Consider the following 27,705-nt stretch of genomic DNA (forward strand, 5'->3'; position numbering starts at 1 on the left):
CAAAGAGCACTTTGGACCACTCTGCCACTCGGGGCCCCCCAATGGATATGCATACCACAACTACAATAATTTCTCATACTTACAAGAAAATTCAATATTTACATGTATCTCATTTATGCAAGGTTTATTTAGGACCAATAGCTAATGGCAAGTTGTTTTCATTATCTTTAGATGTGTCTTAAGAATGAAAGGCTGATGATCTTAAGTAAGATATAAGCTTTGGCGAAAGAAAATAGGAAACAAAGTCAAATGTAAAGAAGAATATAAATCATTTTAGTTAACGTATTTCCAAAATATTTTGGAATTCTCTTCACTATTATCTGTACCATCCATAACTGTACTTTTAATATGTAAAGTCTGATAGCCATCATGTTACATGTATGCATATAATATGACTGAATGTCGAGGTTTACTGGAAGGAGAATAATATGATAGCCCCCATTACATGTGATGTTTGCTACTTGCATTGTACATAAGGCCCAATGTATATGAAAAATGTAATGCTTGTTGCATCTTGCTTAGTCATCATGCAACACAAAAAAAAACAATGCAATAGCTCAGTACTATCTCAATACCAATTACCATGATCTATTGTGCATAAAATTTTAGCATAAATAAATACCTTTTCCGCAAAACAGTTTGTTTCTGAACATTTAAATGGCACGGTTTTTTAAAGTTAATAATTTACAACTTTACACTTATTACGTAATGTATGTGATATTTGACTTATACCACACCACCCACCCTGTTAAGCCTACTTGCATTACCAACAACCCTTGAATCAAACACAGATTACCAAAATCTTTCAGTAATTTACTAAGCAACCATACATTTTCAGTGTGTCTATTCCCTGTCTATTATCTTATCCAAAAACAGAAACTGCAAGCATTATGGAAGTAGTTATTTGTTTATACTAATGCATAATAAATTCACCATAATTACACCATCGAAAATAGGTGATTTTTCTGAAACAATTCTAAATTAGTTCACGAGATTCTTGTTTAACGTCAAAAAATACGCAAAAATGAATAATATTTACAAGAAGAAATCAATTATTCTTTCCCAAAAAAAATAAAAAAATAAAAATAAAAACATACACCGTGGTGAATGCACAATTTGTAAGTCCGCAAAATAATCGAAATCTCGACTTGCTTCTTGGTACGAAATCGACAAGGTGAGGTCACGTCGCCAGCCAGCGAGATAACAGCTTTCCAGTCTGGTACTTAGTATTTCTTTTGATCATGAATTTAATGCTGTTTACTGTAGCAACAGACACGCGAACGAAAGTTTAATAACGTTCTTATATTCTCTATTTTTTTATATCTAAAATTACTTGCATTATTTTTAAAACATCATTTTGAGGTATCATAGTTGTATGTGTGTGTCTGTGTGTCTGTGCACATTCTACGTGTTGGTGTTGTTTATTTTATAATATGACATACATGTATTTCTAGAAGAAGCAGTCCATGAGCTACAACGTAAAATAATTGCTGCAGATGATGCCAGTTAACCTGCCTGTCATCACAAGCTAACTCAGTGTGATTTGTGACTGTATATCCCCGTTTGTTTGTACCCCAGCAGCAGAGGAGGTGAACAGACCACATGAAATGGAAGGTCCATTTTTGAAAACAAAGGCTTCCTACGAAAACGGAAAAAAGGGTGAAGATTTTTTTACCAATTACGTAAATTTTTCCCAATGTTCTCGAATTAAGTAAATTTCATATTTTACTAAAATGTTATGTGTATTATTATTTATTCAGGGGCTTCTTTACAGGATGTTCACCTCCTCTGCTGCTCTTTTTTTTTTTTTTTTTTTTTTTTGCTGAATTATTTAATTATATATCCTTCAGCGTATATCATCATAAAGATTACAATCGGGTATAAAAAAGAAAGTTTGAAATTGTATCGCTTTGTTATTTTAGGTATAAAATATTAAAATAAAATGTCATTTGGTTTCGGCAGATCTTAATTATTAAATCGTGTAGAAACATCTTCACGTGATGCAGATAGATTTTTAAAGGGATATTACAAAATAATTCCAAGAGAGAAAAAATACTCATCAGGTAAGATCATAGAAACACCATACGGTAATTTTCCTGATAGAAGTATTAAGACGGTATATTTAAATCTGACAAAGAAACAAATTGTCGAATATGATTCAATAAAAATGACAGCTGCTCATCTTGGTGTTTCGGTAGATGCAATTAACAGACCTTTCTTCCAAACATTTGATGAATCATTCTGGATTGATTTCCGAATAGATGATGAAAGACTTGATGAATGGATGTCTGATCCTTTCACAGACGTATTTACACACGCAATAAATAACCTTCCGCTCAAGAAGACCCAGGGACTAATTTGTCTCATGGACACGAACGAACGGCACATAAAAAAATTCTGTCAAATAGTTGTTATATAATAATCTGAGGCTTTATTAACAACAACAAAAACAGATCATCACATATGTGTTTTGTCACTGGCGAAAGTGCACCAATTAGATATTTTTGGTGCAGTTTCGCCACTCGCAAAGGTATATAAGTGTCGGACTGAATTCAAGATAAAATAATCCAGGCCTTAATTGTCTTTTTATATCACAAAAAATCAACATCTTAAGAAGAAGATACTTTAATTTCATGTTGCTGCAGAAACTCCTCCATTGTCGGATGGTTTTCTTTTCCTTTTCGTTCGTAATAATCAATCAATGATCGATATCTACTTCCTCCACAATCAGTACAAAGTTGAAATGTACCCCTCACTCCCTTCTTGCATTTTATACAGGGTTTTGGTCCTATATAATGTTTCTTTTTGACATTACTGTGTGTGGCCCGCAAAAGTTACCATAGCTATTTTTTCCGCATATTTTCGCCGATCCTTGTGGCAGTCACTGACATTTGTTTGTATCTAACATCGGGATTGGCATTTTATATATAATCTATCATTATTTTTATTTCAAATTTACATATAATTTTGTCTGAAAAATAGATATAAAATCTTAATTAAACAGTATATTTATAATATAATGGGGAAAAAATGTGAATAATCGTGTCGAAAAGGCTCACGAATGTGATATATTTTGTGAATTATTTCCAGCCGTTCGTCCGTTGAGTAATGAGACCGATTATATATATATATATATATATATATATATATATATATATATATATATATATATATATATATATATATATATATATATATATAATTTAAATAACAAAAATAATTTTGTAAATCCCGATAAAGAATACTGTATTTGTTTGGAAAATGATCTTGATTTTAAGTATAATTCTGACTATATACTTGAAGAAAATACTGAAGATGAACTATTATATATTGCCAGGAACAATTATTTTATCTTAAGATACTATTATTCCGTGATGAATATTCCTTCGCTAAAACAAACCTTGTTTGGACAGACGAGTAATTCGCATCGAGAAACATATTCGTGTGAAATACATCTTTTACTTCTTTTTATCTTACTTGGTTTGTAAGATCTCGTATTTGCTAGTTTTATAATGTGTAATCCGGCCTGTTGATCCACATGCCATTCTGGATTGTCTAATTTAGCTCTTTTTAGTAGTTCCATAAAGAAACGCACATGCAAGTACTTGAAAAATAAAATTGCAATTCCAGCAAAAACTAAAAAAGAGATGCTATACTTTGCTCATCAAAAAATTAATTACGTAAAATAATTTATCGTGGGGCCTTTATTTTTCCGCTGTTATTCAGCATCAAGTTGATTAAATAATAATTTTGTTATTGCAACATTATGCAGAAAATATAATGACCTGCATTGTTATTTTATGATAGAGTCGTTATTTTACTGTTCTTTCAAAATATTCGGCCCTAGTTTGAAATGACAGTATATCATGTCACTGGCGAAACTGCACTAAAATTATATTTTATAGTAATTGGTGCACTTTCGCCACTCGCAAGGACAAGTTTAAAGTTAAGATAGAGCCATTTTGAGGTTTCTTCCGCCGCTGATGAAATATCATTATGCCAAAAATATTTTACCTGATGTTTTATAATGCCTCGAAATACACACCTGACAGCTGAAGATGAAAAAAGACTAATTCAGATTCGAAATTTTAGAACCGCCGGTGAAATTGCAAGTGAGTATCATATTGGTTTGGCAATAGTTTATGAAATTTGGAGGACTCATAAGGTCATAACCTACATGAGCAAGTTCTATAATGATCCACGAAACAAGAAAGATGACTTCGATTTACATAAATTTGATATTGATAACATTGCAATTTGATACTGATAACATTGAAATGGACAAATCCGGACCAACCCGTTCCAGGCCGCCAGTGAATGATGCAAGACGATTTAATCGACATGATAACGAGATATCATCATCAAGATCTACAAACAACGATTATAACGAAGAACTAAAAAAACTTAAAATCTGACAACAGTAAAATTGTTGATGAAAACAATGATTATTGTAGTGAAATATAAAAATCTAAAAACAAAATTTAAGAGGATAAAATACAGAACCAAAATCAGAAAATGAAAAGTATAAAGCAATGATTAAATCTGAGAAACTTTCTGCGTTGAATAATGATATATCATATCTCATGAAAAATATATAAAAACTTGAAGCAAAGCTAAAAAAGTTGATTTTAAAAAAATATCGTTTGATTGATGAAATAGAGCATTATGAGCAGGAGGAAAAAAGATTGCAGGATGAGGCTGATAAAAATTATTTAAGACAACCGATAGATTAGATGCAAAAATTAAAATAATGTTTGAAAACACAATCTTTAGTATAAATCCTACTACAAAACGAGTTGTTACTTACTAAAAATAAAAAAATATAAAAAAATATAATAAAAAAAAATAAATAAAGATTGATTTAGCTGTTTTTCTTCTTTTGTCCTCCAGGTTGACCGTTACTATCATTGTTTACTGGTTTCTTCTTCTTCTTCAATTTTATTAAGCCCGAATATATCATCAACGATCATTTTGGCATTTATTTCTTCAGTGAATAATGACCTTTGAAGAAAATCCTCAATTTCAGTCATCGGTAAGGACAATAAATTTATCCTCTGATTAAATTCGTCAGAAAACACCTCGACAATTCTGTGTAATGAAAAGTCTGTTAGATCCGTTGTTTTACCGATAATCGGTACAATCTCTCCTTTATCAATTTTAAAAGTAATTACTGAATATCTCGGCGGAATGAATTATTTATCGCCATTTAGTCCTTGTACTAGTTTATCATGAAAATAATTTTCTTCTTTATCATCTAGATCAAGGATATTTATCGCAATGAGATCGTTAGCAGAACACATTTTACTAATTATCTATTTTAATTTTAAATGCCATGAAAAATTAATGACCGAAAAAATACTCAATTATGTGGAGGCGCGGAATATTATATTATATATTTATTTAATTTTTGATCTTTCGGCATATTTTCTTTGTAATTGTTCTCTAGCTATTTCGTATCGAGTTTTATATCTGAAAGTGCGTAATTGTGAGAATCCCGGATAAGTTTTATCATGGACTCTCAATACTATCAAATAATTAATTATTGTAAGAGATAATTTACATTCTGGCATGGGGTATTCTCTGATACAGATTATTAGATATATCTACTTTTTAAATCATGCGGCGTTTTTCGAGACAAAATAACGGTTATATCTTGAAATTTCGCCGGGTCTGAAATGATAGAAACTTCAGATTGATGAAATAATCTTTCTATCTTGATATGTGAGATTATCATCCCATCATATTTTTGTCATCGGACATCCTAAACCATCTGTTAACACTCCAGACATGAAATTTTAACATCTCGGAATGTTTGTATGTTATCAAAATATCATCTCCTCCGTAAAATCCTCGACATTCTGATTTCGCATTTCTAGAAATCTCTTGTCTGATTAATCTTTTCGCGGGGACTGATTTTATCAGATCGAAACATCGTTGTATCAACATACTGGCCGTTATTGAATTTATCGACAATTACCTTCTGAGCACATCTTAATTGGTTGGATTTCTTGTATAATATTTCAATCTCATCCGTGGGTAACTTTCCAACATCACACTGGAATAGATTATTCAGAAACGACTGCTTTGCTGCATATGGTTGTAACGTTTCGTCAGGATCGTATCTGTAATATTTCGTTGTAATTGTTTCTTTATCAGATTGTTTTTTATCAACACCAGTATTGTCAGTTTCATCAGATTGTTCTTTATCAACATTATCTATTTTGTTAACGACATTCTTTATTCGATTACCAATACTAGTCCTTTGAAACTCATTGACGTTAGTATTGTTATTAATTTCGTTAGGTGTTGGATTTTTTATCCGCTTCTTCTTCAGCCACTCCTCGTATTCGTCTGTTGGCGTCTGTATTATTTCATAACCAGTTGCTTTCATCATTGATATTAATCGCGGATTAAAGTACATCTTGGAATTGTTTTCATCAATAATATTGCTGATATATGCACAAAAAAAAATTCATCAGCAGCTTTGTTTTTCACACAATTTTATATTAAAATTTTTATTATATCTATAATCAACCGTATTATCGTATAAAGGACAATCAGCTGGGATTAGATAACAATAAATATCACACTCGTGTGCATTTAGCATGTTATGAATTTCAGTGTTCATTTTTTAAATATAATTCTAATCTCTAATTAGTTATTGTTATATCTGTTTTGACATGTTAGATATATTTGTATTGAAAAATAATGAAATTTATATATAAATGTTAACGCCAGTATTTGCAATAAACAAATGCCAATGGCTCTTACAAGGTTCAACTAAAATATGCGGAAAGAAATGTTATAACGAATTTTGCGGGTCACATATGACACAGTCGAAAAAGAAAAATTCTACATAAAATATAAGTATAAAATGCAAGAAAGGAGTGAGGGGTAAATTTCAACTTTGTACTGATTATGGAGGAAGTAGATATCGATCACTGCTTGATTATTATCAACGAAAAGGAAAAGAAAATCCTCCGGCAATCGAGGAGTTTCATTCGTACCGTGAGAAAGTATTCCCCATGAAGACAGAGACCTCAGAATGATAAAATAATCGTTCTGTCTTGAAATTCGGCCCCCGTATGAAATGTCAGTATACCATGTATGTTTGGAGAAACTTCTAAAATTTTATATATTTTAGTGATTTTAGAAGTTTCCCCAAACATGATAGAAGTCCCAGAACGGTAAAATAACGGTTCTATCAAAGATTTCGGGGCCCCAGTATAAAATGTCAGCATACCTTGTAGGTTGGTAAAACTTGCAATAATAATTGTAAAGTTTCACCAGTGACAAATATACGTAATGATGATCTGGGTTTTGTTGTTGTTGTTGTTGTTGTTTGTTTGTTTGTTTGTTTGTTAATAAAGCCTCAGATTGACAAGCTGACTGTTTTATTCAACTTTTTTTCTGCTCTTTTTTGAGAGATTTTTTTTACCACATGGTCAGAAACATCTACAAGAGGATCGCATAACCAATCATTCAACCTTTCATCATGTGCATAAAAAATACCCAATACGATTTATCCTCTGCCTGATAAACTTCACGACCGTCGTTTAATATTATAACTGTTCCTTTAGGAAGTTTGAGACATCTTTCAGTATGATACATCGAGTTGAATTTCCTGATTTTGTTTTTGTTTGTTAAATTAAAGCACACAGGTGTTACGCGTTTGCCGCCAAAAGCCTCAAGCCAACCACCTAACCAGGGTTCTGGCACTGTTACGCCTGAACCAAATACGTATTCGTCAAAACAATCGCCAACAGACATTATTTTAATATTTTATATCTAAAATAACAGAACGATAAAATTTCAAACTTTCTTTTTTATGCCCGATTGTAATCTTTATGATGATATACGCTGAAAGAAACCTTATAATTTAAAAAAAAAAAAAGCAGTAAAGAAGGCGGGGAATAAATAATAATACGCATAAAATTATTGTAAAATATGAAATTTACTTAATTAGATAAAATTGGGAAAAAATTATGTAATTCGTAAAATCTTTACCCTTTTTCCGTTTTCGTAGGAAGCTTTAGTTTTCAAAAATGGACCTTTCATCATGTGGTATATTCACCTCCTCTGCTGCTACCCCTAACGATTTCAATAACGAATAGGTTTAATGTGATAAAGGGTGACAGAACTAAGTCAATTGAATCATTGATTCATAACTTCTAACCTGACTAAGACCAGAATGGACTAATACTGGCAACCCCAGCACCTTTCATGCTTAACGGACTTTCATACTAACACGGCGCCATATTGCGTACACTGTGGGCTAGTTTATTTCCGTCAAACAACTTAATGACGTATTTCATCCTATTCGGTAACTGTCGGATAATTCCGTGAGTTACCATAACGTTGAGAGTTTGGAATTATATCCCTTTGCAAACATGAACATAGAAATTAAACTGCTTATTAAATCCACGTGAAAGGCAAATTTGTTGTTGTCATTATTTTCCTTTGATTGCTTAGACATTGTCAATATCGAAAGCAGACGACATATGTGAGTACATCTGTAGTCGTGCATACACCCCTTTACTGAAAATGGACTTGTCCAGGAACTGGAAATGGATCTCGAGCATGTCCGTCCATTATGTTGATAACTTCCGTTAAGTATGAAACGCGCAGGTGATAACGGTGATAGGGCCACTCTACTCAAAGTGAGTTAGAAATTATAAATCAATGAATGAATCGACTAAGTTCTGTGAACTTTTTATCACATTAAATTTACCTTTTTTTAAAAAAATCGGTTGGTGGGTACAAACAAACGGGAAGGTATATTAAGACTTTTAGATAGTTGAGAGTGAGATGTCTGGATGGATGGGATATGTTCATTTTCGACCCTCAGAATAATGGCGAAAACGGGATTCGAACCCTCGAATACTATACTAGTAAGGGCTTGAATACAATCTCAGATACCTGAGAAGAAAAAAAAATACCGGAATGTTCCAGGGAGGAGTCGAACCCTCGACCTCCAGTTTACTGGACTGGCGTTTATGGAGCAGTTTTATATTGGTCCCTTACCCAAGTTATTGCTACTCTCACCAATCACTAATTTCTTGCCTGATTCTCGCCAGCTGGCCCCAAACATGGTATTATTGTTCGCGTTTGAATGCAAATAGAAGCTATGTAAACATCCAGACAGACTGGTCGCTGTCTTATTCCGGTCAGTAGAACAATCCATTTTCATGAAGAAGAAAAATAAATAAACGATGTCGTCTGCATCGAAATTGTAATGTCTAGTTTAATATATTTTTTTTTTTATTAAAGAAAATGAACAAATAAAAAGGTGTAACTCTTGTACATAAGTATTAAATGGGAGGTAACTCACAAGTTACGGAATTATTCAGAGCTTATCCAAGACATCGAACTACGTTACATCTGTTGTCTGAAGAAGGAAAAAAAAAAAAAAGACTTTCTCAAGCTGATATGACAACTGTGTTATAAAAGACAAATTGTTCGGTTTGAAACGCCAACGAGTTGACAGTGTTTTTGATGACACTACGGTACTACGACTATATGGTCTTAAATCAAGTAACAGAAAATTATATAAAAACTTACAGTATTGAAATTTAAATCCTAAATAATCCCGAAAGTTTTATTACATGTCTAATTTATAATTTTGAATGTGCTGCTGTGCCATTAGCTGGTAATAGTGTTTATGTGCTAACAGTCTTAACGTATCACAATAATATAATCCAAAATATCTTTGAATGAATTCACAGTACTTCCTAAACAGTGACTTAGTCCTAACTTAATGATGAGTTCATTGTAATTCCAGTGAAAAATTTAAATAAATAAATACTCTCAAATAAAAGATTAATACAACTAAAATTTATTCCACTAAGATTTATGTTAAGATATGAAATGAGCAATTCTGAAGTTAACAACATTTATGTAAAAAGCTGACACAATAACAGAACCATGATGAGGGTCATTTTCCACACAAATTTGTAAACAACTTGATTCAAGTACATTCTTAATTTCTAAAATGAATATACGATGAACACAGCATTTGTAAAAATGTTTACCTCCAAGAAACAATAATCTTAATATATGATATATAATCACATATAAATATTAGCTATGTAATATGTTGTTTATAAAAGCAAAGATATTGGTCAGCTGGGCCGAACCCCTACCCTCAATTATGGATAAAGGTCGATTGCACAATACAAAATAAATATAATATATAATTATGGACAAAATTCAGCACATAATACAAATCAAATATCCATAGAACAGGTAAGTAATTATTAGTTTATGAGACCAAGTTTTGTGCATTTTATATATTCTTGATGTGTTTCGTTTTGAAAATAAGTATGGAGTACAAACAAACGGAAATAGGTATGGAGTACAAACAAACGGAAAGGTAGGTCAATACTATAGTCACTTTTTAAATATAGATCCCATATTGAAATGTAATGTCCCAATATCTGGTATGTATGGTATTACTGTTGCAAATTTCCTCATATATTTCTTTACGTAATAATAAACTTTGATGTTTGATAAATTAATGACTTTAGTCAAAGTTTTTGTGTTGTCTGTTTTTTTGATATATGACAACAGATTGTAATGGTCATTTATAAACAATATATTACACAGCAAATTATTGTCCATGATTCCATGATTGCAGAATTGGGAGGAAAAACATGGTCTACCTGATCTTTGCCATGTAGTTTGCTAAAATTTAGGTAAGCAGACCTGATTTTGTTTACGAATTTCATGGAAATTCCCACTGTGTCATGAGTCAGGCGACAGTCTGTGTATAAGGTTATTTATATTAAAATTCTTCATTCTTATTTTAACACCTGTCTAATGGAGTCGGTCTTTTAGTTGTGTAAAGTTATAATTTGAGAGGATTTTTTAAATTTAAATTATTTATTGGAATTATAAAGTGCTCATTGATCATTTTGGACTAAATTAGTTTTTGGATTATTGTGAATTCATTCAAGGACATTCTGGATTATATGATTGTGATACATAAAAATATTTAGCATATCAGCACATGGAATGATATTGGCACATCAACACATTCAAGATTGGAAATCATTAGGAACTCCGCTGGAATTCATTCGGACACTCGATACTTTGTGATTTGTGAATGAACTTTTAAGACTATTTGGAATTTAATTCACAATACTAAAAATTCCTTTGAAATTTTCGCTTTGTATTCCATGGAAATAAATTGTTTGTTGAATGTGAGTAAACTTGTTTATATATATATATATATATATATATATATATATATATATATATATATATATATATATATATATATATATATATTATTTTGTCTGTTGCTCATTCAAGACGATATAGTTGTAACACGATATACATGCAGATCTACTCTTGAGTTAACGCAGTCACTTAGCTGTGCAGCCCAACAGGAAACTAATGATTACATTTCAAATTCACATTTCAGCTTTATCGAACAATCGACCAATAAATGCCACCCACCCAAACACCAATCTGGCACAAAAGCGTAATGTTGTAATATCGTCTTCTAATAATTTAGAGCAATTTATAACATATAACGCCGAACAAGAATCGGACTTATTTTTTTTTTTTAATTGTTTGTTTTTTTTTTTTTTTTCTTTCGCATGTGTTTTGGCAAGATGCAAAAATAACTGACTCATCAAGAAATTCGTATCTCGGCACTGTCTTTGTGTGTGTGTGTGTGTGTGTGTGTGTGTGTAGAAATAACTGACTCACAAAGAAATTCATATCTCGGCATTGTGTGTGTGTGTGTGTGTGTGTGTGTGTGTAAAAATAACTGACTCATCAAGAAATTCATATCTCGGCACTGTCTGTGTGTGTGTGTGTGTGTGTGTGTGTGTGTAAAAATAACTGACTCACTAAGAAATTCATATCTCGGCACTCTGTGTGTGTGTGTGTGTGATTAGGATTTTTTAACGTAGCTTTAACAATTTTTCAGTCATATCTCTACGGTTTCTGCAGTGTGGCAGTTTATAGTGGTGTCTAGCACTGGGGGATCATGCCGCAGACACCAGGCCGACCAGTCTTAAAACTAACCTCTTAATGCTGAACGCCCAGCGAGGCAGCTGTTAATACCATTTTTGTAAGTCTTTGGTAGGACATGGCCTGGGTTTGAACTCACGACCTCCCATTTTCGAGACGGACACTCTAACCACTAGGCCACCGGAGCGGTCCTGTCTTTATGAATAACACACACACACACACACACACACACACACACACACATATATATATATATATATATATATATATATATATATATATATATATATATATATATATATATATATATATATATATATATATATATATATATATATATATGAACGGGTAAAGTTAAAGGATACGACAACACTAAAAAAATATGAAAAACTATTTTAACAATCCTAACGCACTAACGCACCACACCCAATATCGTCTGCTGATTGATATGCTATGATTACAAAGTAAACCCCGTGCTGTAAGGAACCAACGTAACATTTCATAATGAAATCTATGGCGATCAGCTTTTGATTAAATAAACTATACAATTGTCTACAGACGGCCGCTACATAAAAGGCATGTCAAATATGCGCCGCGATCAACATAAAAATTAGCTCTGCAATTAGAATAGGGGTTTAAATATAGTATACAAATTTAAAAACAAAAGTAAAAATGTCCAGTGTGCAGCTGACACAGAAGAGGCAAGTACCACAGTAACTGTGTGAACACAATACGCGCAGTAGGAAGTCGTATGTATACAAATAAATAAAATTAAAATGCATTGTGCGGTTACCCATGCTTATTGTTTATTGGTGTGGTCCCTCTCAGACTTGCATCATAGAAGGGATCCCCTAGTGCCGAAAGTTAAAGGATTTTATGTGTTTCTGTTTTCTCCCATCGTGTAAGTTTTGTTTGTATTAAGTTTATTAGAATTTCGATTTAGTTAATTTTGAACTAGGGTATATACACCCTCCTACTCTAGTGTAAAATATCTCCTTGCCTCTGGCTGGTCTTGGAGTTTTATTACAAAGAGTTATTGGATCCTTGCCATGGATCAGTGTTGTCCAGTGTTTGCTGTATGTGTTTGCTATTTGTTTTGTAACGTATCCTTTGCTTTTTTGTACAGACTGGCTATTAGAGATCAAATTCTTTAAGTTATTACTTAATTAGTGGTTCCATTATGGCTCGGGTATTTCAGCGGTGACACTTGTGAGCTCATAGTGTTGGTACCGTGCCTCTCGGTCTTTTGGAACCTATAATATAATTTTAGTGTATGTGCTTGTGTAGGAGAAAAGATATATATATAAGGATTTAAATAGGTATTTTCATGTTAAGTATGTGCGTGTTATGTGTATTTATAACTCGTATTGTTTACTAGTTTGTTCCCCGTGTTTCTGTTTTCGAAATGTTCTTGTTGCTGACCTTGCTTTTGGGGAGATCCGGTACGATACGTACTACCACCACACGTGAGTCTCGTAGATTATGCGTCGTACCATCATACATTTCCTAGTCAGCAAGGCCATATCCCTGTCCCTTGCATGAACTAATTTATCAACGAAAACGCTTGCGATGGCCACAGTTGCTACAGGTTGATTCTGGCAAGGAATTTCTTGGTGCAGTAACGTCGATGGTGAAACAACATAACGTCAAAATCAGACGAGGACATACTGCAATTCATCGTGATCAGGAACTCATTGAACGATTTAATCGAACACTTGCTGAGCGACTGTTTAGATATCAGTATGCGCAGAAAATATCCCTGAACAAAGTTCTGAAAGACATGACATCTCGTGAATGGGTTGCAAGACTAAGTGTAATAGCTGCGTTAAATAATGCAGTTACTCGGTCAATTTCTATGAAACCCATTAATGCGATCACAAAAGCACATATCAGCACAACGACATGACTCTTTTTCAAAATACCCAGTACTAGGTTATGTGACTGTAAGCTATTTATATGAACCTGGTGAACTTGAATCGGGTAAAAAAGGAGCAACTGATCATATTATGAATGTGACCACACATACAATTTTCAGCGTGGTAAATCCATGGGTAGACCTGCAATTTTTCTTCTTTTTCTTGGTAGCCTCTCAAGCCAAGGAAGACAAGTTGTGCGATCTCATCGACGGTGGACGCACATGTGGCTTTGGAGTCAAATTTCTGATGCAAACAGGCGGTTGCAGGTTGGGCTTGGGACACCGGTGCTTAGGGGTGGTTGGGATACAGCCATGTGACGTCTCTCACGAGCTTCAGCAAGACGCAGGCGGCGGTCAACATCGAAGGTGGAACAGGCTTTTCTGTTCAGGACTCGCCAGTGGCTTCTGTACGAGACAGCGAGCTCGAGCTGGTGGGGTTGAAGGTCTGTCCATTTTTTGTGCGTCTTGAGATTGTCTTTGTACCTCTTGCGAGGGCGGCCCTGGCTTCAGTTGCCTTGGGCTAGCTTGCCATAGAACAGCTGCTTTGGGATTCTGTTTTGATTCATGCGGATGACATGGTCAGCCAGTCCAATGAAGATGGGACTGTATTAGTTTGGCTTCGATGCTTGTTGTGTTGGCTCTATCAAGTTCTTCCTGGGTGGCGATTCGGTCCTGCCACTTGATCTGCATGATGGATCTCAGGGAGCGCTGGTGGAATTGTTCCAACTGACTGATATGCCTCGGTAGACAGTCCACGTTTCAGAGCCATACAAGAGAGACGTGAGGACAACTGCATTGTACACCTTCATGTTTGTCGACAGACTATGTCCTTGTGCTCGTCCGAGTGTTTGACTGGCTTTTCGGATCCTCGCAGTGATCTCTTTCTCCATGCAGCCATCACTGGATATTGTGCTGCCAGGGTATTTGAAACTGTCCACATTCTTCAGCTGCTCAGTCGCCAATGGTGATGCAGGGTTATGAAGGTACTATGTGTGGGGCGGGCTGGAAGAGGACTTTGCTAGGCTAATTTTGAGTCCAAATAGGTTGGAGACTTCAGAGAACCCGACCATGATTGCCTGTAGGTGAGTGTCTTCATGGACTATGGGGGCACAGTCATCTGCAAATAGTGCTTCAGTGATGAGTCTTTCTTGCGTCTTGGTTTTTTCACCTAGGCGACGGAGATCAAACACTGATCCATCCAGTCGATATCTGATGTATATACCAAAGTCAAGGTCACGGATGGCATGGAGCAGTACCTGTGTTAAGAAGAGGTTGAATAGTATCTAGTTCGAGTACACAACCCTGTTTGACACCGTTAGCTATGGGGAATTTCTCAGAGGGTTCACCGTCTGAGAGAATCTCTCCATTCATGTCATCGTGGAAGAGCTGAATGAAGTTTGTAAACTTCTGAGGACAACTAAGCTTCTTGAGCACTACCCACAGTGCGTCTCCGTTGACTGTATCGAAAGCCTTTGTCAGGTCCACGAGGACGGCATACACATTCATGTTTTGCTCAATGCATTTCTTTTGAACTTGTCTCACTGCGAAGATCATGTCAACGGTGCTGTGGTCTGGGCGAAAACCATACTGAGACTCGGGGAGTTTATCTTCTGACACTACCATAATAAGGCTGTTGAGAATAATGCGAGCAAGACTTTTGCCAGCTATGGAGAGCAAGGACAGGTCGTCTGGCACCTCCTCTTCCGTCCAGATGCTGATTAGCAATTTATAGATTCGATTCAACTGCTCATCAACGTGGATTTGTACGTGAAGAATTACAAGTAATTCCCTAGGTTACATAATTTCCACCGCCTTCACTTTTGTGAAAGCAGTGCACCAGCGCTCCGACGTCGATTACATTCAAGACAGGTCAGCGTCACATTTTCGCGTGTGAGACCGAGATTACTATTAATTCTATCCGCAGTAAATGGTCTTGGATTATTATTCGAAAACTGCCACAACATTACTGTGTTACAGCTCGCACAATGATTATTTTGTTGTTGTTTCAGTGTCATGATAAACTGAATATCAAGATCAAAGTCGCATTTTTTGTTTAGATCGCTGATAACCAGCTAATTGGTTCTTAACTACATCGTCGTTGATTTCCTGAATTTGATTATTATTCACTGCACAGTCTACGATAACACTCAGAAGCTGAGACATTTTTCGTACTAGAAAAACATTGCCAAATGAACTAAATTTGCCCATTCAATAGATCATCAACAATCCAAATATTTGTATCGATGATTGTTAATCTTAATGTCTAGCATGCTTGTCTGGCGTTTAATACTTTTCAACAGTACCAATCTAAACTAAAACAATATCATTTAATGCAAGTTTTTAGTTCTCATTAATTCCTGGAATTTCAACATCGATATTTTGTCGTCGAATATCTTTTGGGCGAAAACAGAATGGTACAGGTAGCTTGAAATGTTTTCTTTATGTAACAGAAATAATTGTTGTTGAAGTGTATCACAAACTATCTTTCTATTTGTAACTATCAAATCATCTGGTCTCCACATATTCCTAAAATCATTCATAGGAGTTTCTGGAATTACTTCACACATTATTTCACACTGTATTTTGTCTGTCTGCAGCCTGATTAATTTTTAAATTCTTTTAACGAATTATCAAGCTCTTTGTAATCATCATTTATTTCCTCATAATAATCTACGAACGTTTTTAGACATTCATGCGGAGATGATCCAACAAAAGGTGGCAGTTGACCATGATCGCCACACATAATTATAGCTGTATTTTTTGTTAATAACCAGTCAAGAAATATTGCTAACATCTCCAAGGGCAACGTGCATATTCCATCCCAAATAAAGATTTTAGGAATATATTTTTACCCATTCGTTCAGGAGTCCATGTATCACCAGAAACAATGATAAGTATGCGATTTTACTGCACGCTCGCTCATCTTTCTGGTGGGTCTATGTGTAGGTGTCAAAACAACCATCTCAAATTTCAGAAATATTTCAATCGCACGCTTCGTTTTACCAGAACAACCACACCCATTGAGATCAACATTTTTATGTCTAGCTGTATGCCCATATACCGTCAGTGCTGATGATAATTGTAATATTTGATTATTTTTTTAATAATAAATATCCTTAGATTCAACGTCGGCGGATTCAGAATAACTGAGCATCTTTTCTTTCTTCACTCTCCATTTGCTCCATGATTCATCAGCGCCAAGTAATGGTTATATCAATTCTGCGTATTTTTTATTTATGTAAAATGAATCTGTGGCAACTCTAACCGCGGTATCAGGAATCTGTTACCATCAATAATAAATTTATCAAAACATACGCTAATATCAAAGAACTTAAATGAGCAAACTGTGGTGAGTCACCATCAATATAGCTCACAATTGTTCCAAGTATAGTTCCATCCGGCAAGTTAGCATTATTCCGCTTTATAAATGTGCCTTTCTCTGTTGCATCAGTTATTATAAAATCAAGTTAGACATGGTCGATGATTAGTCGACAACAATGTCGTTTATGATCACATGAACCACACTGAGTAAATTTACCAATTATTTTTCTGCCTAGATCTTTTTCGAGTTTATTTTCATATTCAATTTTATACTCAATGATTTCGTCGAGAATAATTCCATCCCTAGTATCGATGTTAATAATTCCATTCCTGACGTCGTCAATAACTCTGTTCCTGACATCGTCATAGTCAGGGGGCTATGGCAACCAAACTTATTTCTGTGAATGATATGATATAATTACTGCACTGAGCATGAACGATGCTAGCATCTTAGCATCAAACATGTATCGTAATAGCACTATTGCAGCTCAACCTTTTTTTCTGAGAAATGTCTTCCAAACCAGACATAAACAATCGGGTGAAGACCACTCTCAAACTCAAATGATTCAATATATGCAAATCCAGTCAAATCAAAATCTGGTAAGGGCCCATTCATCGCAACTCTGGTCATCTCGTGTGTTGGATGAACAAATCGTTTTAAGTATTTAGCACATTCCCGCATTCCAAGAAAACTTCGGGGATAACATGCAACCATATCAATTGAGATAACATCGTTGTACTCATATTTGGTATTCCACAATCCGCCGTGTTCGTATTCGACACAGTTGTGTTGGGCATCGGCAAGAAATTCCGATCATGTCGATTTCCATGAATTTTTTTCCTGGCAGCATGGTCAGCAAATGATGAAACAGTAAAACAATTATGACATTGTCGTTGTCCGCGGTATATTTCAACGCAAGAATTTTCATTTCTGAGTGGAGAAACTCAGATCGATAAATGTCTCCTCTAGCTTGTACAAACTGATCATAATTTTCATATTCACAACTTTGAAACAACCATATAGATACAGGATCACTTTTATTAACCTCATTTTTAACAGTAAAAATATCACCTTTATAAAATTTTACAGTTCTATCTCGTGGTAGTGTTGTTATATCGTTCGTCCACGCGTGCGCGTTATGATCTCTATCGAAGCTCCTTTCGATTTATGCTTCGATTCGTACAAAATCTCGCCGGTTATTGTTTTGATCCTTATCGGAAATTTGAAATTTTTTTTTCAAGCTGGGTGACGTCGTTAATTATATCCCGGTGTTCCTTAATACGCTCAGCTCAATCATTTATTTTTTTACGTCGTAAATCCGTTAAACCATTTCCACGTATTGCGTTTGTAAAATGTTTTGTAACTCGCTGCACAACACAATTCAGGGTCAAAATTTTCATCGGTTTGAGATCATCAACGCTAGGTTTATCATTCAGCGGATGTGTCATATAAACTACTGCCGTCACAGGATATGCTCGTTCATAGTATGGTTTGTCAATACCGGTTAACGTTTCTGGTTTGGAATTTTTACTTAACTTTATAATAATTCCAGTGTGATGTAATCTAACAGGGTCACGTTTTTTACGAATAATCCATGTGTCGTCTACCTTGGCTTTATCTACCGCTACGATAAATTTTATCCTAAAATGTATCTTTGTTTGTCGAGATGATCAATGATTTTCTTTGCTCGTTGGTCATTCATTGTAGCATCAATACCACCTTCGGTCTCATGCATGATTTTGAATGTTGAACACATCTGAGCCGCGCCATCGTCGTGAAATTCCTTATCATCACGGATACGATTGATTAAGTCTTATTTGTCTGCATAAGCAATATGATGCTTGTTGACTGTTAGCTCGTTCAAATCGCCAACTTGGCGGCGCATTCTGTCAAGATCGAATCTAGCTTTAGAAGGCTTCATTGTAGATAATCTCGCAAATTCCTTCATATTATAATTAAGGAACACACACACACACACACACACACATATATATGGTTAACGATTGGCTCAAAAACACCTTGTAATCGGTCTTGCGAAATTAATTATGTGGACTTCACATGGAAAGCGTGCGAAGAGGGAGTCTAGGACCAAAGCATTGTTTAAAAGGTAGTTTTGGTGTTAGAGGAGAAACGCAGTTGAGTGTGCAGTGGGATGGTAAAAAATACATAGAGTTAAAACCATATCATGATTTAAAAAATAAGCCGCAATGACAAAATCATCAGAAAAATAAACGCAGAAGACTATCTCGCCAGATTTTCACTCTAACATTAGAATAATAATTTAGACAAATAATGTTATATAACTGGACGAAATGAATTTGTGAAGCAAGCCATCGTTGAAAATTATGAGGTATCTCGTGATGGTATTATCAAGAACTGTTGACTGACAAAACTAGTCGGTGTTGTTGATAATGCTGGTTATCTCAGAGTTACTGTTGGAAAAATAAGATATTTATGTAATAAATTTATATATGAATGTTTTCATGGACTATTCGAAGATCTTTTTGTGATTAATCACATGAACGGAAAGAAACTTGATAACTATTTAAATAGTTTATGAGCTATCAAACAAAGACAGAATTGCAAATTTGGTAAAACTGGTAATCACGATAAACGCGCAGAAGTTGTTAAATCCGTGAACGTGGAGACTGGCGAAGAAATACTATTTCAATCAATGAATGCAGCTGGACAATATTTTGATATTTTCACACCTTTAGTGCTACGTGTCAAGGAAAAAATATTCAGATTGTCGTATTCAAAGAAATATAATCAGCGAATACTATTTCAATATCTCCCGACTGTGTTAGATGCAGACAAGGACAGTCTACATTAACTCTATTTTGAATATTCTTCGATACAGTAAATAAGCAGTAGTCTCCCTTGTTGCTGCATAATATTATATCACTGTCGCGATTATTTATTTTTTTGTTGTGACTCACACACTAATTTTTGTCCCGCTTGACTCATCCATTTACTACATCAGTGTGTGTCCCTCTCTCTTGTTCGATCTCCGGCCGAGTCATACCAAAGACTTATAAAAATGGTACTAACAGCTGCCTCGCTTGGCGCTCAGTATTAAGAGGTTAGTGTTAGGACTGGTATGCCTGGTGTCAGGATAACGTGATTGGGTGGGACATCATGCTACATGTCTGCGGCATGATGCATCAGTGCTGGACATCACTATAAACTACAACAATGCAGACATTGTAGCGATATGGCTGAAAAATTGTTAAAGCTACGTTAAAAATCCTAATAACACACACACACGCTCTCCCTTGCATGTTACATCTTCTGACTTCGTCCCTGATAAATTCAGAAAAACCAGAAATATATCGTGTACAAGTTTGGTGTGCATTGTACATGCCTCCTCTGCGTGCAACCCAGGTAATTTTTTTTTAGATTTCCATATACTTTAACTCCCGAACGATATCCGGCAGAAATGTATGTGCGATTATTAAATGCAGGTATTTTATACAGTGTTTGGAAATTGAAACAAATCCATGCTGCAGTTAACCCAATTGTACAACAATTGTGATCCATTCAGTATACTGATCACTTGTAGAAATTGCCAGTTAGGTAACGTTAGTACTAACGTGGTGGATTCTCATACTCGAGGTCTGGCGTTCCAATCCCGCGAATGTCAAATTTGTCCACGGTGGACGATAATCACAATTTTCATTAGTAATAAGTGGGGATTTATCGAAGTTCAACAGAAAAATATAATGATAACTAAAAATTCATGGACACTTTCCCACCATGTCACCACGTGGTGGATTCTATTTTGCACTCCCAGGTTGATTTTGATGGAGGTGTGCAAATGTCTTCTTCTGCAGTTATCAGCATTAATATGTCGATTGTAGAGAAGGTCCCTGCGTGTGTGTGTTCCATTAATCGTATATAAATATAATACTGTAAATAGCTTCATGCTGTCAATAGCTTAATTGATTAATTGATGTAAGTATCTAATGATGTAAATTGCTTGATATGTATATATGTGCTGTAAATACAGTAAATATATGTGTTGTGCCGTCCTTAGAATTAAAATTATACATACCCTCTGGACCTGCTTAAATATCGTTTGGTAACTTAATGGTTGTGTCGTCCATATATACTACTGTAAATATATGCTGTGTAAATATTTTTTTAAATTTTAAATTCATATTTATCATATAATGAATTCCCAAAATATTCAATTATTTGTGAGATTAAAAACTTACATGATGAAGGTGTACAAATTTCTGATAAACTTGACTCTGAAAAAATTATTTGTCATTTTGAATCAATCAGGAATAAAGATACCAGGGTAAATATACATTACCAACCGAGTAACAATTCATTAGATTGCCCCAGCAGTCAATGACACAAGCCTTGGCAACCGTCGAAGAAACAGAAGTTAAACAATTCGTTTCACTCGCATATGCGATTGAGAAAATTCTATCAGAATTGTCTCGCGAGTGTGAAACAAAAAAGATTGTGAATGGGCGTGTAAGACAGTTAGGAAAGATTATTTGTGCGAGTGACATGATCCATTGTAAAAGTGAAAGTGAAAGCAGTGACACAGTCACTAGTGATTGTGAAAGTGCTGTCACCACAGACTGTGATAACAGCTAAACAAAGAGAAAGTATGAACTTCGATGACAAAGTCATTGGGAATTATTAATTTCTGGTTATAGTAAAAAAATATTTCTGTTTTAAATCTGAATCAAAATATTTATTCAGAATCAGATTATAATATTTGGTTTTTATTTTTGTTCTGATAATATTTATTCAGATTATATTTTTTTTTTACTTTTAGTCTGATAATATTTATTCAGATTATAATGTTTATTTTTATTCTGATAATATTCATTCTGATAATAATATTTTTATTCTGAATCTGATTATTCTTTTAAGCTTATCAAATTTAAGGTAAGAATGTGCATACTTAAGAATTTGGTAACTATTGCACACAATCTTAATAATATGCTATCGCAGTTCATTTAACTGTTCTTGTGTTAACAAAAATAATTTCATCATCATATTCATCAATAATTATATTAACAAAAAATTTTTTCTGTGTGGAACTGTCAAGATTGTTTTGACGGCACATTCAAGTACCTTATTGTTGTATACAAAAACTCTCGCATGATGGTACCTTCACTACACCACATAAGTAATTGTTTGTAAAACGCCAAATTGACTCATAAACAGAATTTTTAATACTTTTCTTGGCTCTGTCATGAGATCTATGAACACGCATATTGATTTATATTTAAGACTTCATTTCTTAAAAAAGGACAGAGTCCAGTATGGTCAGTAAATTTGAAATGCATCCATGATAATAGCGGATTATGACATCACAGATAAACTGGATTAACAGGCTCCATCACAATAAAAAATCTCAGCGGGTGCTTGAGGTGTAAACGTATATAAAATACTGCTGGCCTGACTGGACTTTTCAATATATACTTGATAACTACCATCAATTACATCACATACAAGAATAAATGCGATTGTTGACGTGATATTAACAATACCTTGAGAGACATGCCGACCACCACCGTATGGTTGAGGATATCATTTGTTGGTGGGATTATTTTTTTCCATGATTCTAATACCACTGGAAAATATTCATCAATCATTTCCTTGATTTTATCGTAAGCTCGTCGTCATTAAATTCAGGAAATACAAATGCTGGTAGATCTTCATTAGTAACTTTATAGTGTCTTAGAAACAATGGTTTGAATATTGTCTTGTAGGGGCGGCTGAAATCAAAGAACTAATAACCGGCATCAATCATTGTTCCAATGATAATTTTATTGACATGCTCGAGATCTGATGTAACCCGATTTAAATGTTGTATCGTTTCAATGATATGTTGCTTTATATCATCGTTGTAATATTGTGCGATACTGGAAAATAAATTTTGTAGTCTGCTGCTTATTTGTTGGTGTTCAGACTTAATTGCATAGGAAAATTATTTGATAAGTTTTTCGTCGATGATCGGCTTTCTATTATTGTCATAATCATATAATGGTTTTTTTTATCCCAGGAAGCCTTTTACCATGAAACGTAGTGAAATAAAATAATTCAGTACCCGATAATAAACTTGTATTATACGACCACGGGATAGTTTTATGGTTGCGGCATCTCTGCAAGTGCTGATGGTTGTACTTCTGGCCATCCTAACACGGCTCTGATCGATGATTGATACATATTGACGGCATAATCTAGCGAGTTTATTTCTATCGCGGCTGATAATGTTGGTTCATGAACCGAAATAGCAATTTTGGATTATTTTTCTATTATAGATTTGATGCTACGCTTGAATTCATCGTTGATTTGTTCGATATAACTGCCCGTATGTATACTCACACCATTCCAGTCTAGTGTTCCATCGGGTTTATTTTTGTATTTAAATACCGTTGAATAATTTTTCTTTAAACCCACCGATTGGTTTTACTCTAATATTTGGTCAGCTTTGATACAGTTGCAAATGTGCTAGTGCTATTTCTTTCGATGGAATCATAGTTGGAAAGCTAATGCTCAACTCAGGATTGGTTGAGTTTGTTGAAATCATCGTGGTTTTCAACGGTCTTGTATTAGCGACGATCTATTATAGTAATTCTTGTGATAACAACATTATTATTTGTTAAACCCCCGATTCTAAATTCAAAAAGAGGGTTTAATATTGTTTGTCGTAGTCGATGAAAATGATTGCATCATTGTCGTTGCCATGTGGTAAATCTTAATCATTTCTGTGAACTCTTGATCTGATATTATTCCATCGCTGAGATCTGATTATATCAACGAAGATAATATGGAGTATGCTAGCATTGCTGTATGCAACTTTAATATACACTCGTGTAATCTATCAACCGCAAATGTGGATATTTTATTTTGCGATGATATTAACCAGCAGCTCCTGTTTTTAAATAAAACACCAATTCCTATCACTGGTGCTATCATGTATGATGCTGACAATGCTGATGACCGTTAGTGTTCCAGCAATGACCGCAGATGCACAGTATACAATTATATCAGTAACAACAACACGTCTGCGGTATTTCTTTATTTTTCTTTTTATTTTACTGTATACCCTTCAATGTTGAACGTCGATTGGGGAGTTCATTATTCTGTGTAACAGGAACACTCTAAGTGATAGTTTAACGATTAATTTAAGACATCAATTTTAAAACAAACCGAGTTTTTTTAATTCTTCAGATACCACCACGAACGTTTCCTTGTCGTTTTGATCCAGTGTTACTAACACTGATCCAGAGGATCCACTAACTGGATAACGACGCAGTGCAAATGTGGTAGGTACCTTAAATGATTAACGCTGAATACTGAGAATCTGTATATGTCGGTAACCTCAGCACGATGTTTAATGGATTTATTGAGTGGTTCCCATAATGCTGATCCAGAGGCTACTGTATATACTACACTGTCGGTAATATTTTTAATGCCAGACAGCCTAATGTTGATGACTGATGGATTTCATAAAATATCCATGCATGGTTCTATTTGTATTTCTACGAAAATTTTTAAACATGGTTACATGATTAGAATATTTAGTTCTAAATATGGTCATTTCATCACTGATTGTCATTAACAAATTCATGATTGGAATATTGCTATCATCGACATATTTTTTTGTTGCAGCATCATCGTTTGATTCTGGTTCTCCAAGACCAGGAATCTTATTATTAGTCATAGTGAAAGAACCAGTCATTGTATCACCAGTGGATAGTAAACTATCATCAATCTCAGTTCTGATTATGTTGTGGTTACTGTCTACGTATCTTACTGTTGCCACATCATTATCTGATTTTGCTTCTCTCACATTAATATTTTTAATTTTACTCACGCCGAGTTCGCCATACATAATATCTCCAGATCTAGTTTTGTTGCACACTTAACAGATACAGATCATTTGCAATTATCAAAAATCAGAGATGAAGGTATAACTTGTCACCAAAAGTCTCTGAAGCATATATTGCGGAAACAGATTACCATTTTCCATGTGTTCAATAAACATGAAGGAACTGTGCATATTTTGTCTTTCATTTATTATTGTGTTATATATCATCTTGAGCCTGCTTTTAAACCAAATCTGATAATATAGATTGAAGCTTCCCCCACTTTTTTATTTGTAAGTCTTTTAATGGATACAATTATGGCCTAAATTAAAAATTTATTTGGATATATTTGACAGAGAAGCTTATGATGAAAATCTGAAGGGCCAACAGTGAAATCCTTGTATAACACTATTCATAATAATTCATGTATGCTAGGGTCATACCTTTGAAATGACTATATTTAGCTAGAGAACATTCTTACACAAGATATCAACCAGTGTTAGAAAGGGGTTCCCCAGTATTATCTATCTGGCCCCATTTACATTAAAGTAAACACTAAAATTTTGCTTGCTGACCAGTTTTATTTAATGTGAAATTTATTGCTGAAAAATCCATCAAATTAGTGTAGAATAAATCGGTTTACTTTAACTAAAGAAAACATTTTTCCTTTCAGATAATACAGTAAAATGCCATGAAGTTGCATACAGCATAAAATGGCGCTAGAATTGCTGAACAAGGAAAAAGTCACTAGAAAAACAGGATACAGTTGCTGTACTACCAACAGGATATAGGAAGTTGCTCATGTTTGAAATACTGCCCTATTACTCATAATATGTACTTGAAAAAGATGCACTGTTATTAAACCTGTACCATTAAACTCAATTCTGCAACAAGAGATCTAGAAGTTGAAGGTTCGAATTTTGCATCTTAAAACGGGTATTGACTTTGAACAAACTAGTCATATCTCCTATTTGATTGGACATCCCTGAAGACGCCGTATATCATGCTGAAAAGCCGGGGACAATATCCCAAAAATGTGACATCACTTATCTTGTAGTTGATGAGGCCCACTGCGTTTTAGAGTGGGGGGGAGGACTATTTTATACCAGATTTCAAGAGACTTTCCAATATAAGGCCTAGTATACAAAACTGCCTAAGAGTCCTTGCAGTTACTGCAACAGCAAGTCAGACAGCACAGAGACATTCACAGAAGCCTAGGAATGAAAAGGTTTACTATTTTAAGCACCACACCAGTTCTGAATGAAAATATTTCCATTAATATTAGGTCTCATAAATCATCAACTGGGGGAAGGCACACTGTAGAAGGTACTTATGATCATGTGTACAAGCCTTTATTTTTGGAGTTGCACAGAAATAAGCACGAGTTTCCATTGCCAATTGTATACTGCAAGTTGCAACAGTGCGCATATGGCATTGAACTTGCCAAGAAACTCCTAGGATCAATATTCTGGATGGATTGTGAAAGACCTGAGGAGACTCCATGCATGGTACAGTTTCATTCCCAGCAACCTGAACATGTAATTACTTATCCCATGTTTAAAACCCACAAAATGATTTATAATTCAACTAAAGAGATATATGCTGTATTTTGTGTGTATCACACTGGACTATCTGTGAACTCTGTGGCAATTATAGCTAAGCATATTATGGACTACTCTGTAAATTAGGCATTATGATAGTAGTTATAAAAAAGTTGATCCTGATGTGGCAACAAAACGGGATCTAAACTGGTTTCAGATGGCTCCATGTTAGACACAGAAATGATGCATTAAAGCGTATATTTTTATATCAGTTTCTTCTTCATGACACCATGGCAAATTCTTTTTAAAATAATGGTAAAGACAGGAAGAATTAAGACTATTACCTGCTAAAATACCCAAAATTAATAATACAAGATATTTTTCTAAATCCCATGTATTATTTAACAATTTTTGAAATCTTTAGTGGAATCAGCAAGCTTTTACTTTTACAATATCGTCAAAGGTAGAGTTCTTTTTAAAAAAATTATACCCAGGAGTGGATATACATTTTGAAAATGGAAGTAGTTTTAAAAAAATTGGAATTAGAGATAAAATAGATTCCGTTTCAGATAGAAAAGATACGAATGGAAAGAGAGAGGGAAGTAAGACAAATGCAGTTTCAGAAAGAGTAAATACAAATGCAAATACAATTTGAGAAAAGATGAAGATGCAAAAAGAGAGCAAATGCAAAGAAAAGATGAATGGGAATTTCAGATTAGCTTAAAAGAACTAGAACTGACAACGGGAAAACACTCCCCTACTTTTGAGGTTTCAAGAAATATCAAGTTAGTACCTCCTTCTCTGGAAAAAGAAGCAGACAGCTATTTTCCATATTTAAAAAAAAATGCTGAAGGTTTGAAGTGGCCAAGAGAGTACTGGAACCTATAATTGCAAATGTGTACTCACTGGTAAAGCTCATGATATTTACAAGGAAGGCAGCTGTTAGTACCATTTTTGTAAGTCTTTGGTATGACTCGGCTCGGAATCGAACCCACAACCTCCCGCATCCAGATGTTCATACAAGAACAAACAAAATTTTCCACGACGTTGAAATTGTAAAATTCCAAACATGTGAAACAACACCCGTACAGAATGAACCTTCTC

The 27,705-nt window shown here is 34.5% G+C and overlaps 1 protein-coding gene and 1 long non-coding RNA gene across 2 annotated transcripts in view; one reads left to right on the forward strand and one right to left on the reverse strand.

Annotated features, from left to right (window-relative positions):
- Positions 1-2,163, reverse strand: part of LOC149776271 (secernin-2-like) — a 46,095-nt gene extending 43,932 nt beyond the window's left edge. The window contains exon 1 of the mRNA XM_089942706.1: positions 1,098-2,163. The gene's annotated coding sequence lies outside the window, so the exon portion shown is untranslated. The remainder of the gene's footprint in view (positions 1-1,097) is intronic.
- A 6,450-nt stretch (positions 2,164-8,613) lies between these two features.
- LOC149776272 (uncharacterized) lies at positions 8,614-26,867 on the forward strand. Its single transcript, XR_016416279.1, has 3 exons — positions 8,614-8,660; positions 24,423-24,517; positions 25,734-26,867. It is a non-coding gene; the product is annotated as an uncharacterized LOC149776272 (long non-coding RNA).
- The last annotated feature ends 838 nt before the right edge of the window (positions 26,868-27,705 follow it).

The sequence above is a fragment of the Sinohyriopsis cumingii genome, chromosome 18 (genome assembly GCF_028554795.1).
Source record: "Sinohyriopsis cumingii isolate HCF-2022 chromosome 18, ASM2855479v2, whole genome shotgun sequence".
Taxonomy (NCBI): Eukaryota; Metazoa; Mollusca; class Bivalvia; order Unionida; family Unionidae; genus Sinohyriopsis; species Sinohyriopsis cumingii.